The sequence below is a fragment of the Juglans regia genome, unplaced genomic scaffold, assembly GCF_001411555.2.
Source record: "Juglans regia cultivar Chandler unplaced genomic scaffold, Walnut 2.0 Scaffold_777, whole genome shotgun sequence".
Lineage (NCBI taxonomy): Eukaryota > Viridiplantae > Streptophyta > Magnoliopsida > Fagales > Juglandaceae > Juglans > Juglans regia.
This window is the reverse complement of record NW_023362688.1, coordinates 7,039-21,870: the sequence shown is the minus strand read 5'-3', so window position 1 is coordinate 21,870 and position 14,832 is coordinate 7,039. Positions and strand designations below refer to the sequence as shown.

General features: G+C 38.2%; 1 pseudogene; it reads right to left on the bottom strand.

The window, feature by feature from the left end:
* Window positions 1-1,463: 1,463 nt before the first annotated feature.
* Window positions 1,464-11,772, bottom strand: LOC118346362 (annotated as a pseudogene).
* Window positions 11,773-14,832: the final 3,060 nt, after the last annotated feature.

Sequence of the window (14,832 nt, the reverse complement as noted above, 5' to 3'; positions counted from 1 at the left end):
ATTTTGTGTATTAATTTTTTTGTTAAAAAAAAAGAAAAGAGGAAAAAAAATGTTCATTGACCAAATGAACCCACTGGACCAATAACTAATGGTTTGATCCAGCAAAAATGATAGACCAAAGTTTTCGGTCCGTGACCCCTCCCAGACTGGACCAGACCAATTATATACCTAGTTTTAATTTTAAGATCTTTTACCCTGGGAAGGAAAAGAAACATTTTATAAATGTCAATAATTCTCATTTCATATTCTAAAACTACCTTTTAAACCCCTTAAATCCCACTACAACCACGAGTATTACATTTTTGCAACACACAACCTATTTAGTGTCAACATCCAAATGCTTGTGGCTATCATCCAGAAATTTGACGTGGCTGAGTCAACGTTCTAACTTATTGTCCTAGGATGTAGACATGATAACTCATATCCAACTTAGTTTTCATTTTAACAGAAGATTTTTGTATTCTTAAGTTCCGACCTGTTTTATTAGCCTACTTACGCGATGCCTCATCCCTTGACATTCGTAAACATCATGATAAGTCTCATTCAGAGAGGAGAGAGAGACTCACATGATGAGAGGAAGAGGATGAGGAGGGATAGAGAGTAGCGTGGGTTGGGCAGCTTTTGTTGTTTTTCATCTTGTTTTCTTTTCCTCCTCTTTTGTATGTTTTTTGCTGGGATACCCTTGCTTTATTCTACTTTATTATTAAAAAGAGTTGAGAGAAATACAAAATGGAATTCGAAAGAGCAAGGAGCCTCGGCCCTGCAATAGAGAGTGTGATTTCTCGAACCCTAATGGTTGTAATATGCATGGGTTCAAACAGTTCTGGGTAATTCCTCTATAATGGCTTTTTGTTATTTTTCCCCCCTTTTTCATTGTGGCTTCGCACCAAATTAGAAAAGAGAGAAGATATCTAACAAAATCAGTTATTTTTTTCGTTAGTGAGAAATGGGTCTTAACCTAATGCACAATCCCTCCCTGGAATCAGTGTAATCACACCATTACAACCATTACACACGTCATCATTAAAGTTTATCAGAGTATAATATTAAATTTGACACACAAGATTCAATTGGGTGGTAACTGGAGAGCTCACTCAACATATGAGAATGAGCATAAGCATCTTTGAGAATGGAGTAAATACAAAAAATTTTATATACCATGCTTTGCCAAAGAAAAAGGAAAAAAAAACCATTTGCATAATACTCCTATCCTTCTAAATAATTCAACTGTCGTACACAAAAAGGTCGGTATATTCAAAAATTTGCTATGGTGATAAAATTAGAATGTAGTATACTCTAACCTACAAAATTGATTTATTGTTACCATGGTATTCCTCCGCTATAAGTGAAGATTTTTTTAATAAAATTGGGAAATGGTCATTATTGGATAGGTGACCTCGACTTTTTTTTATTATTATTATTAAAAAAAAAAACCCTACAAAATTGGTAAGGTGAGAATGGAGACTCACATGAGGATTCCTTCAGCATTATTAAGGGCTCTCTTTACAACCCTAAATTTTTCTGTGATGGCTTTATTGGTTTTCACAACTTACTCCTTGATGAAAAACTCAATGCCATGTCTAAGACTTTCGAGCTCGGGGGTGACAGCTACACGGGTGAATATGTTCCATATGAGCTTTATCATGATACTCAAAAAGGGCCTCAAATAGCATTCTGAAGTGCATAATCCGTCTTGGGGTGAGCTACCTGATATCACCCAATTCTACAGACTTCAAAACTGCTAGGGAGAGGGTGAAAGAAGCAAGCATCTCTGCTGCAAATTTTGCTAGGTGCAATGACCTAGTATGCTGCATCGACTCCAGCTCTTTGAAGTGGTCCCAAAGGCAAAACTGAGAAATATATTACAGCAGGTAAAAGCAAGATTAAAAAAATTATTTTAGGAAAAAGAACATAGAAAGGGCACTACATTCCTCCAACAAATCTTACCCACTCCACCTCTACTCTACATAGTACACTCAAAGAGAGAAAAGATCAGATTTACTTCCCAATCTAGTGCTGCTCTAATAAAGGTAATACTCCATATTTGCAGAAAACTGCAAAATTTCTGCTACCGGCACCTCTTTACAACAAAAGATACCATACCATGCCAGGAAAACTATCTTCAAGGGCTGGTCTCCACACCATATATTGTGCCAAAATCCGATCTTAGACCCATCCTTCACTTCAAATCAAAGCCAACAATGAAAATCCCCCAACGTTCCTGGATGGCCCACTCAAAAAGAGCTTTGTTGTACGATGAAAACTTTGTAACCCGCCAAAAGACCTGAAGAAAGACAAGTACAAATCCTTGACCACTTGACAAGGCAGTACTAGAATTCATCCCAACTCCTCCCACATGAAATCCTACTGAAGTTTCTCAAGACGATGGACAAAACTAACTGGTATGAGAAATAGCAAATTTAGCAAATCAGAAAACATACTCTAAAGTGATCCCCGCCCACCCTTGGATAAATCAAATCTGCTCCACCTAGCCAACTTGACACTCCATTTCCCAAAAGTGTCATCCCAGATAAATTTTGCCTTCTAGGGAAACTCAAGTACTTCATTGGTAGAGAAGACCATCCCAAGATACAAGCCAATCCTTCGATATCATCCGCTACAATTGGAACTAATCTTGATTTGTACAAATTAATTCTCAACCCCAACACAACTTCAAAGCACAAAAACTGACAACGCAATGCAACAGAGATAAACTAGATAGGCATCACAAAAGATGAGACAAAACAAGCGCTTCATTAGTCATGGATCCCACTGAGAAGCCCGATGACCCAACTTATTATAATTGTGAAACTTAATGCCCCAAGCCGAAGCCTGTGGTTTACTAGCCCATGGATTACATTACTCATTAAGGACTTTCTTTTTAAACAATGTGAGCTGGGTATTTCTTTCTTGATTAATTTGAGTAAGCAGGCCTGCATTTAGATTTAGCTCGTTAAGCTTCAAACCCATATCCATCTTGTCTAAAGCACACTGCACCTTTTTCATTTAAAAGAGCCAGTTGTCTTCTCACTGAAACCAAGGTGTTCACAATATTGCCCTTTGCACTTTCCGGCACCATGTCCTCCTCAGGCATATCGCAGGGATCTCTACAATAGCCTTTGTAGCTGGTAATTAGAAATATTCCTATTTTGTTGCTTGCATGCTATACCAACAAAGTTTTCGAGTTGCCCAGATTGCACTTGTTAGAGATAGCAACAGTCAGCAGCCTTTAGCCGCCTTCACATACAACACTCTTCCCATCTTAACATTCCCATTCTTAGGAGCTTTCACCAATATTTCCCCTGCTCTACCAGTCTTCACTACAAACCTGCATACATGCATTTTGTAGTTTCTGTGGCCAATAAACTTCTGGAAGAGATTTTCAACCATTCAAAGCTCCATGATAAAAAGACTTCAATGCCTTCCAAGCTGGAATGATCAACATACCATTCTGGCTTCTTCCCCCATACTCTTCAAGGCCAGAAATCGACTGGAGGTATTGGAACATCGTAGCACAAGCAGTGTTTCCCACCCAAAGAGATTTCGCAACCCCCCTTCTTCCCTCTACCTAAGACAGTCTCCACCAAGGAAATTTAGTATGCAACACTCATCCTTCCTAGTGACATTGAACGGCATCCACCACTACTTTGACAAACGACCGTTATCCCATCCTCTATCCCAAATGCAAGAAGCTTTGCCTCAACAAAGACTGATAAAAAAACCAATACTGTATGCAATCCACCAACGAAACTTACATACATAAGATGAATTTTGGATAGCCCAATTTGAAGTACTAGTGTCAAGAAACTGACAGTTAGAAAAGACAGATGAAGAGACTATCTCCTATGAGAATCACCTGAGATTTCCGTGTGTGTGTGTGAGAGAGAAAGAGACATGCATAAAATGACACTTTGAAGAATGGGTTTTTAACAACTTAGAGCACTGGCAGTGGCTTCTTTATCTTCATCTTTATTTTTAAATTTGAAGAATATATCTATAAAATCGTCTACATTGGTGTATCTATCTTCATTTTTATCCATAACTATAAACAGTGCTTCTTTAAATTTGAAGAAGCACTATTTTAGTCTTCAAACATTAAAAATAATATTTTCTCTCTCTATCTGAACGACTCATCTCTCTCGCGCGAAAAGTCACCCTCCATCCTCTCTCTCGCTCTCTCGCTCTCTTCTCTTCGACAAACCCATTCCCCTCTACGATTGGTATGATTCCTTCTTCTCTCTTGCTCTCTCTGCTCTCTTCTCTTCGACAAGCCAGATTTACCGAAGAATAGTCTCTCTCTTGCTCTCTTTGCTCTCTTCTCTTCGACAAACCCATTTCTGCTGCACTGTCTTCCCCCTTCCTCTCTCTTCTCTCTGCTTTGCTACACCATTGCCCAAAGCTCAGCTCAAGTGCACCACGGGACTATTCCTTCATCAACGACGACCTCTTATCTCGCCCAATACCCGATTTCGTGCGGCTGTTTGGAAACCCTAGAAAAGGTAATTTCGTGCAAGCCACTTGTTTTGATTTCACAAATTGTTTTGTGTGATTTCCCCTCATATGGAATGTGTGATTTCCCCTGATTAGAATTTTTTTTAGGATTTTTTGTGTGATTTTTCCTTATATTGAACCGAGATTGGTATGATTGGTATGATTTGCTTATGTTCTCTACCGTTTTATTGCCAAAATGAAGAAAACTACTCTGTATAATACCAGGTTGAGTTCAAACATGACAGATTCTAACACGGCACTTGTGCCATTCTCCAATCATTGAAATTGAAAGTAGAATATATCTTCTGAAATGCAATATTAATAGAAAGGTATCAATTGATATTGCATGAACATATATTCTACCAAAGAATATCTCATGAACAGGACAAAAATCTCAAGTTGTCATGCAGAAGTGAGTCAGTTTGGTAATCTGTCTTTTTTATCTTAGGTCTCTTTTTTAATCTCAGTTTGGTAATCTCAAGCTCGTGAATAGTTAGGTCTCTTTTTTATCTTGTATCTACCCAAAGATTAAGTTTGCTCATAAAAATCTGTCTCCTTTTCAATAGAATACATATCCACATTAAAAAGGAAGATAAGAGGAGCATCAATTATGATACTGGGTTTATTTTCAAAATCTCAAAAATTGAAATGCATTATTTTGGTTGTAGACATGTGGTTTTGCTTGTAGACTTGTGGGTTTGAAATACATATTCACTTGTAGACTTGTGGTTTTGCTTAAAAGATTGATTTTGCTTAAAACAGTGCTTATGGTCTCTGCCCTTTTTCTTGATTTGGATTGTATATTTATCAAACCATTAAGTCAACAGGTATGTATGCCTTTAGACATATTTGTTTTTCCCATGTGCACTGCATACATATATAGTTTTTTCTATGTATTTTGTTTTTTCCATGTTGCATACATACTTCGTCTATTGAGGTAGTTTTAGTAACATTTTATCCTTCAATATTTTGTTGAAGGATGAACTGTTTAATTGATGAGGATCCCTTCTTCACCACACTGTTGGAAAGTGGTGAAGGTCATATTAACAACCCCCCTATGGGCAGTGCAAGTGTTGATGTCCAAGCGACACAACCCCAACAGGAAAAAAGGAAATAAAAATCACAGCGGGGTGTATCATTTACCATAGAGGAAGATATTCTCCTCGTTTCAACTTGGCTTAACATTAGTATAGACTCCATACGGGAGACTGATCAATCATCTACACAAATGTGGAGTAGAATTTATGACTACTACCACACATTTAAAAAACCTAATTGTCAAGACCGGTCTATACCCTCCTTGACCAATCGGTGGTCAATCATTCAAAAATGCGTCAATAAATTCAGTGGTAGCTTGGCCCAAGTTGAAGGAATGTATCCAAGCAGTGCAACCAAGCAAGACAAGGTATAATGTTTTTTCTTATGTTTTGTGGTTCTAATTATTACGTATTTGCAATGTTTTTAGTTGTATCTTGTTCCACTATTTTGTAGATTGATAAGGCAAAAATCTTGTACAAAGAGAACCAAAAACTTAACTTTAACATGGATCATTGTTGGAATTTATTGAGGCACCAACCGAAATGGCAAACACACATGGACCTCATAAAAAGAAAAAAAAAATGGGACAAGTTCAGGTATTACTCCAAACTCAATACCTTTAGGGGAAGACATGGAAAATGTGTCCATCGATTGTGAGAGACCTATGGGCAAGAAGGTTGAAAAAGCAAGAGAAAAAGAAAGAAAGTGTAACGAAAGACAAAATATAGTAATTAATGAGGCCTTAAACCAAATGAAAGATGATAGGAGGACTTCTATGATGGAGAGAAGAGAATCGCAATTGAAATATGAGAATGAAAGATCTGAGTTACTACTTCTTAAGAAGAGAAAACTTGAGTTGGAAATTAAGACTGAAAGAGAGAGATCTGACTTGGTAGCTCTTAAAAAGAGAAAAGCTAATATGGAAATTATGAACTTGGATATTGATTCCATGAATGGTTTGCAGCAAGAAAAGAACCAACTTAAAAAGAGAAATAAGGAAACCTTAGTCGATGTTCCTCCAAAGTCCTCTAAGAAAAGAACCAACTTAGTGTCTAGTTTGCTGTACCCCACATATCAACACTAAAAGGAAGGCCAATAACATCACTGTTTTAAAATGCAAGGTTTTCTTGTGATTTAGAAATAACAATTCCAGCTACATCATTTACTTCGATGATGTATGCAATAAATCAGAGTAATGTAGAAGTCCTAATGGAAGAGAATGGTATTGACATCTATCTACTCGTTATTCAGCTAAAATTAACAAATTAACTGAAATTCAAACAAATAATATCCAAATATCCACTAAGCCACTCTCCATGTGTGTGTGATAAAAGTTGAAGCCAGATTCAGATGCAATAAAACCAAATTGATTCATAAAACTTGCCCTGCCCTGTCTTAAAAAGCCCCTCCTGTACTGCCATGTAAATTCAAGCTGACGATTTAATTATCTACTACCAATAAAAAATTTCATTTCTGCATCCTCTTCGACAATAATACTCAATCCTTCATCCAAGGCATAAGAAATATACAAGGACTATCACCAACATTTCTCCATAGATATCTATGTGGTGTGTAAATGTGGTTGACCATAGGCATGAGCTTCCAGTAACATAATCAGAGTGTTCAACAAGGTAATAGATCCACCTACTTCAGTCCTAGGAAGCATTTTCCGACCTCGGTTGCAATGTAAGTATTCATTGTCTTTTTCAATTGCATTGCACATAATAACCCTTGAGTCTATAAGATGATTGTCACTTAAAGCAAGGACCAAAAATCACTTAGACATGCTCTAACCACAACCAAAAATTCTGCAGTATCTCATCATCTCTACAAGTAGCCAGAAGCTATTTGGCCAGCAATCTCCAATTCACACCTAGTTCAAACTCAAATTCCAGGGTTGATGCCACAACCAGGCAAAGTCTCCCAAGAAATATTACTCAAATAAAATCACCGAATAAAAACAATGGTAGTCTTTAGAAGCTAGCAAAATTTATAACAAACTGCGATTTAACAACGAAACAAAAATAAGAAAAAACAAAAGGTGAAATGAATGGCCCATGATATTTTCACAAGATTATGTAATTGTCAAAATCAGCTGATATAATATTTCTCAATTAATTATCAGAAAGAAAGCATACCTAAGGTATGGAACATGTGAATTTACATGACAAACCATGTGTCTGAATTTAAAAAACAAAATTTCTGGCCATGCTTTACCAAAAATCTCATTCTAAAGTCACCAAAATAAAAAAATAAATAAAAAAAGGAGAGAGAACACCTGTAAAGTGAACTTGTGGTGTTTGTCATGCTCACACAACTTGGAAGCGAGAACAGTGTAATACTCATTAAATACTTTCTCCTGTAAACAGCATTCTACAAGAACACGCATGATCTCTCTGTCCTGTGAATATATGTGAAAATTAATAATCAGAAAATTAAATACAGTTGTCAAAATAAGGAGAAAACCACAAGGCACCCACCTGCTTTCCATGTAAATCCAACCTTAGAAGCTTCTCAAATGTATCAATGTAGTCCAACCCACTCATTACTATACAAAAGATCGCCCTTCTGGCATCTGTGTTCATCCTCTGTGCAGCAGCAAGCTGCAGCATTTTTTGGGCTTCAAGAATCTCTTTGTCTATATTGCTGGCAACTTCTTTAACATTGTCCACTGTGGAAGCCATGTCACCAGACAACCACCATTGGCCCTTCTTCTCAGGATCAACAAGCTTGCTCCATTTGAGCCTTCTAATTAAAACATCTTCTACCCCTAACTGAAAATAAAGAGTAACCAAGGACTCAATGTCATACAAAAAGATAATGAAAAATTGAATTGTCTTCCTAAATAAAATCTGACACTTATTATTTCGAAAAGCAAAATGTTAAAATAAATTTAGATTATCTTGAGTTTCCATGAGCTATCCCTATTCCTAGTCATACTTTCACGCCTAGAGTAATGATACACTTCTTTTTGGTACTGGCCATCCGGGAACAAGGCCCCAACTAATCTCAGGGGTGCACAGACTCTTGATGAGGAGTTTACTGCAAGTGCACCCCGGGCAATTAGAATTCTATTCGATGGCCCCTAGAAATTGTTTGAACCCAAGGGTTCAAACCTTAGACTTGGAGGAAGCATACCACCACGACCAAGGTTCGTACCACTTGAGCTAACCCCTAAGGGTTGAGTAATGATACACTAACAACCCATTTACAACTAATTTTTACAACTTTGATTTTTTTTTTTATTGGCACCGGGTGTCGTTATTGGCACCGGGAGAGAAGTTCTTTTTTTTTTTTGTCAGGAAGAGGTAAACTTCGAGATGAGACCATATAACTCACAATTTTACATTGGCGTGCCAAAAAGAAGTTTCGAGAGAGCGACCTCATGGATTTTAAGGAGAGACAATAATCATGGGGAAGGAGCAAAAACATTTTTATGTACCAAGTAAAACATGCCAGCTATGACTAATGTAATGACAAAGTGGTCAATGTTAAATATTAATCAGAAGCAAAAAAAAAAAAAAGAAGCAAAGTACAAGAAACAAAAAAAAGAAAGAATTATAAATTAAAACTCCTAGCTAAATTGAGACAAAATGACACCATTAGCGCAAAGAAATTTTATGATAATATGTGTATTTAAGTAGAGGAAAAACAAAAGATTTGAAAATACCCAACGCATACAAACTCCCATCTTACCATATAGCATTCCATGAATCAAAAGGAGAACCCACCGCAATTTGTTTGGTAGATCCCAACACATTTTTTTTTCCCCCAAATTATGTACACAATGAAGTTCATAATCATTTATAAGGTTTTGGTACCAAGCTATTATAGTCAATGTATGAACCAAAACATGTTCACTGTTGTCTTGAAACTAGAATGTATATTACTTGGGTGCTTCTCTTAAAAACAATCTATCTTAAAATGAGTAATAAATAGGATTCACCCCTTATTGTGCTTTTTTACTGCAACTTGCTATTACTAGGAATAATATTTATCATTTCAAGAAAATTAACAGGTACTATTTGGACTCTTTACTGCAACATGTTTACAGTATGTACATCACATCTGTGCATGTATTCATCATAGGATTAACTCTGCCTTCAAATTGAAGCATGTATCTTCACATGTACTGATTTTTTTTTTCACCTCTTGCCGTGATAATTTTACAGAGTAAGAGTCCAAGTTAACATAAGTTATTTACCTTGAGCAAACTCCAAATATGTACAAATAGGATAGCAGAAGAGAGAGATTTCGCAAAGAAAGAGTGTCTTCTTTGTGGTATTCATCCTGGGTAAAAAAACATAATTTTTCACAGTATATTTTTCTAATTTTTTTTATAAGTAGTCAAAGAATTTTGTAGGGAACAACTAGCAATAATGACAGTTTGATCACCTCAAAACATAGAGCAAGAGAAGCCATAAGTTTTGCACTGAAGTCAATTCCAACCAAACATGCCATCCGTGCAACAAAAGAGCCAAAAACAACAGCATACCTACACAAAGAGCAGAGGGAGTTATTAGGGGGGGAAAAAAAAAAGAAGGGGGAAAATAATAATATAGGGTCCAGTTTATATATAGAAATAAAATAACTCCATCTTGTGACATTCAACAAGTTTTCTGGATTGACATAATCCACAAACCCCAAAAAAGAAAAAAAGAAAAAAACTTTTTATAAGAAAATAATCATTATCCATCAAAACTCCTTTGTATATGGAATTTTGGTCGTTGGATCAATAAAGATGACAAAGTATATAAATGGAATAATGAGTCAACATTAATTAATTAAAATTTCCGAAATAAAATTTAGAAGCAAAGCCATCTATAGAGTAAGGAACAGAAAAGTTTTGATTTTTCTTTTCAACATTACTGCCAAATCTATCGAAAAGAATTGAACTCTCGAAGTTCTGTTTGCAAAAGATAGAAGATGTGTTTGTGGACTCTTTCATAGATACAAAAGATCTATAACAAAACAATTAACAGTAAATAAACGGATAAATTGTACAAAAAATATATTCGAGGATTTCTTTAGATAGATAACATATTCACTCCATATAAAACGCAGTTTCCAAAATTAAATTGTTCATTTTCCTCTTTCTAACATACGTTCCTTCTTTATGACGTAAGCAAATCTTGAGGGCAAAAATTATGTGATTTATCTGCCTCTTTTATCCAGCGACTGCGAGACTCGTCATGCGTGCCGAACCACGATGACGTGGTTCAAAAGATGTCATGCAACTTCTAGAGCACGTCCAGTGTTTTAAATGTGCTGAAAATATTATAAAGAGTATTTCCAGTGTTGTTGAACTAAACTTGATTTTAAATACGACAATTCTAATATTCTTGAAGAGTTCTAAAAATATTATAATTGTTAGAAATTATTTTAATATCATTATTAAAATGATTTCAACTATTTAAGATATTATGTGGTTTAGATTATGTTGAAAGCTTTTATTAATTAGATGATTTTATTCTCTTTAATATGTTAAGTGAGACTTCATCATTTTATTAATAATAAAGGAATATTATTTTATAAACTAAATTTAGTTTAAAATAATATTCTACCTTAATTCCTCTAAAAGTTTTTAATTAAGTTAATATTTTACATATTTTCAAATCAGTATTTGAGATCTATCGTTAGATCGTTACTTGGATCCCAAACGAAGGGACTGGGTTAAATACACAGACCCCTCCCTTTCTCCCTCACTTTTCTCCATCTCTCTCTCTCTCCTCCCTCTCCCTCAAGCGTACGCAGTACGCTGCATCTCTCTTGCCCGATGCTCCATCCCACAGCCCGGCGCCACCGTGCGTCGGCAGCTCTCACCTCCACCACCGCCGGCATCCCCCATCGTCGTTGTCCGGCGCGGCAGCTTCCCCTTCCCCCACGCGAGCAACTCTCTCCTCTCGGTTTCCTCACTTCGCATAGCCTAACGCCGCCTTTGCAGCCCCGCCGCTGGCCACCAGCGCACCTCTAGCCATCATCGGCGACAGCCCCATCGAACCCAACCCTTCACGGCAGCTCTCTCCCTCTCTTTCCGAAACGGGTTATCACACGGGTTCCTTACCTGTTCACCATCATGTGCCGCAGTACACGGCCACCCACGGTCTCCAAGCACTGTCGCGATCTGCCCCTTCCTCCTCCACATGACCGGAGGCCCATAGCCTCCCCTTGATCCACCACATGAGGCTCCTCCTCAGCATGGGTTTTACACCCTCCACGGCCGTGCACCGCCACCCACGGCATGTAACCGCCACCTTCAGCCTCCTCAAGCCACCACCAAGCCATCCTGACCACCCTTGGCCCCGATCTGCCATCCATGCACGCACACTCTCCCTCACTCTCTCAAGGGCTTTTCTCCCTTCTTACACAGCCATTCCCTCCCTCCTCCACTGTGGCGCCACCCCAGTGCCATCATGAGCTCCACCGCACCTCCCTTAGCCGAACCTTAGGTCCAAACCACCACTTTGAGTGGTGGTTAGTCACTGCATGTGATGGATAGCCACTGCGCGTGGCTAATCACCACTGTACACGGCTAGATCCGCCGTGTTATGCTCCTTTCACCACTCCAAGACTACCACGAGCACTTCCAAGACCACACCTAGCTATCCAAATGCCTAAACGGTTCCCGTATGCGGTTTAGCCACCACGTACGACCCTTCCGACGTCTTCAACCGTGACGGTCAACGAGCAATGCACGGGTTATCCCGTCGATGGTATAACTCTCTATCCCTTGTTATTATGTTAGATATTGATTAGTTGACTAGGTTGTGGACTGTGCTGTTGGTATTGTGGAGTTGTGGTATTGTGATGTGGTGTTGTGTAATGAAGTGTTGGGCATATCTGTGCAGTGTGGAGAGGTGATATGCTGTGTAGCAAAGTGTTGGGCTTGTATGTGTAATGTGTTGTGAAGTGTTGTGGACTATGCTACATAATGTGGTTATGGAGCCTGTACTGTATGGGTGATGTGGTGTATGTGGAATGGGAAGAGTACACGCTGAGTGTACTCTGTGTGGCATGATGTGTATGAAGGGAGTACATGTGGACTGTACTCCGTATGGCAGAATGATGCACCATATGGCGGGTACGCCGTAATTATCTTCAGAGGTGGGGTGTGTTGGGCAGTTCAAGCACATCGGTCATATTTATCTTCTTTGATTCCTAGTGAGTGCCAAAAAATTTTTGGCCTCCCATATATTTCTTATTCTATGCTTTGCTTGCTCGTGGATGAGATTTTTCGATCCATGGCAGATGAATAGAATTCTCCCATGGCTACCCAGAAATCCGCCGTGAGCCTTTGTTTCAACACATGGAGAACAGAGTACGACCAACTCCCATATATGCCGTACGTGTTTTCTTCCATCGCCACGCCGGTGGAAGCTAGCTTCAAACCGGATGCTTCACCTCCAAAAGCCCAATCCACCACCACCGAAAGTAACCCCACTATCGAGTTGTCCACACCGCAATCTCCCTCGAAGCTGCACCCCCACGAACTCCCCACAACCCACGTCCACAGCCCTATGTTTAGTTAGCAGCACTGTAACCTCGATGCACCACCACCTTAACCCATTTTTCCTCCACCGTGAACCACCGTCATCCAGTCACCTGCTCAAAGAAAACCAAATATCTATGTTTTTAAACATGAAAACAGAGCATGTTTTGTGCCCAACCAGTTTTCGTCGGAAGTTGCGCTAGCAACTTCCCACCAGGGCAGCATGGCCTAGCCATGACACATGGTCCCAAGACTTTTCACCACGTCGTCCAGTTATTTCCGTTACTCCTTTGTGTCGCTTGACGATATGCTTCCTCTCGGTCCCTTTTCGATTAAACTCTCTCTCTAAACTCCACCACATGCCACGAAGGATGCCGTCGTGAGTTCACAGGTATGTTTATTTTTCTTCGTCTTCAATTCATCTTCTTCTTGTTTCTACTACTTTCTCTTCTGTCGAGCGGCTGCACCATTTCTTCTCGTATCTAGCTTTGCGAGCGTCCAGAGGTGTACACAGGTAAGCCCTAATTTACTGAGATCTATTGTTATTCTGTCACTCCAAATATGCATTCTGGAAGAGGATGCTTTGATTTGCGTTCAATCAAAACAATTTCTTCTACTAATGGATTCGTGTGGTTGTATGTTGGATGCTATATTTTTGTTTTTCTCTTGGAGAGAGTTTCGTTTTCGTTATCTTGTAAACCTAGAAACATATGAATATTTAATTGAGACTTTCTCATATTGTGCATTGCTCTTTGTCTATTAGTTATATATATTTTTAGGAAGAAAGCGATGATTCAGGTCTCATAATTCATATTGCGTGAGTTTTTTTTTTTTTTGGCTAAATTCATATTGCGTGAGTTAGAGTTATATTTGAAGATGATATCTTTTGCAAAATATTGAATATTTGTAAGTGCTGATAATACAATCTCTAAAATGTTGGGACTATAATTTATCAGCATTTGTAGAAGTTGGTAAAATAACGCTCAATTATTGGAATTTGTAAGCGTTGATAATATAGTCTCCAAATGCTGGGACCAAAGAAATTTATTGGCACATGTAGACTTCAATAAAATAAAATTACATCTATTCATGGTTATCGAAAAAATAAATAACTAACTAACAACTTCGTTTTCGGCATTTTGAAGCGTCGATAAAACAGTCTAGAGCGTCAGGAGTATAAAAATTTAGTGACACTTGTAGACGTTGGTAAAATAAACTACCTCGATTGGTGGGTGCCTATTTTTGTGCTGATAAAAAAACTACCCAATTACTGGAATTTGTAAGCGCCGATAATAGTCTTCAAAATGCCAATACCAATATAATTTACCGGCGCTTATAGACGTCAGTAAAATAAAGAATGATGATTGGCATTCGTAAGCGTCGGTAACACTAGCTACAAAATGCAAGTATCAAAATAATTTACCGGCATTTGTAGGCATCACTAAAATAAAAAATAATTACCGACATTTGTAAGCGCTGGCAACACAGTCCTCAAAACGTCGGGTGCAACATATATTAACGGTAGTTGTAGACGCCGGTGAAAAAAAAGTGTTGTGGAGGAACTGGTCGATTGCCGGCATTTGAAAACAAAACACTGGTAACCAAAAATGGGATGGTGGCATAAATGCCGGAAAATAATATTCCCGACCCTTAAGTGTCGGCACTTGAGTTGTGTAGGTAAACAAACGCAGGTAAAACCATTACCGGCATTTATTGTCATATTGCCGGCGTTTATGGGACACCGGCAAACTACCATTTTTTTTGTAGTGCATTGGTAATCATATAAAATATTTCTTAGTAATATCAATAACAAG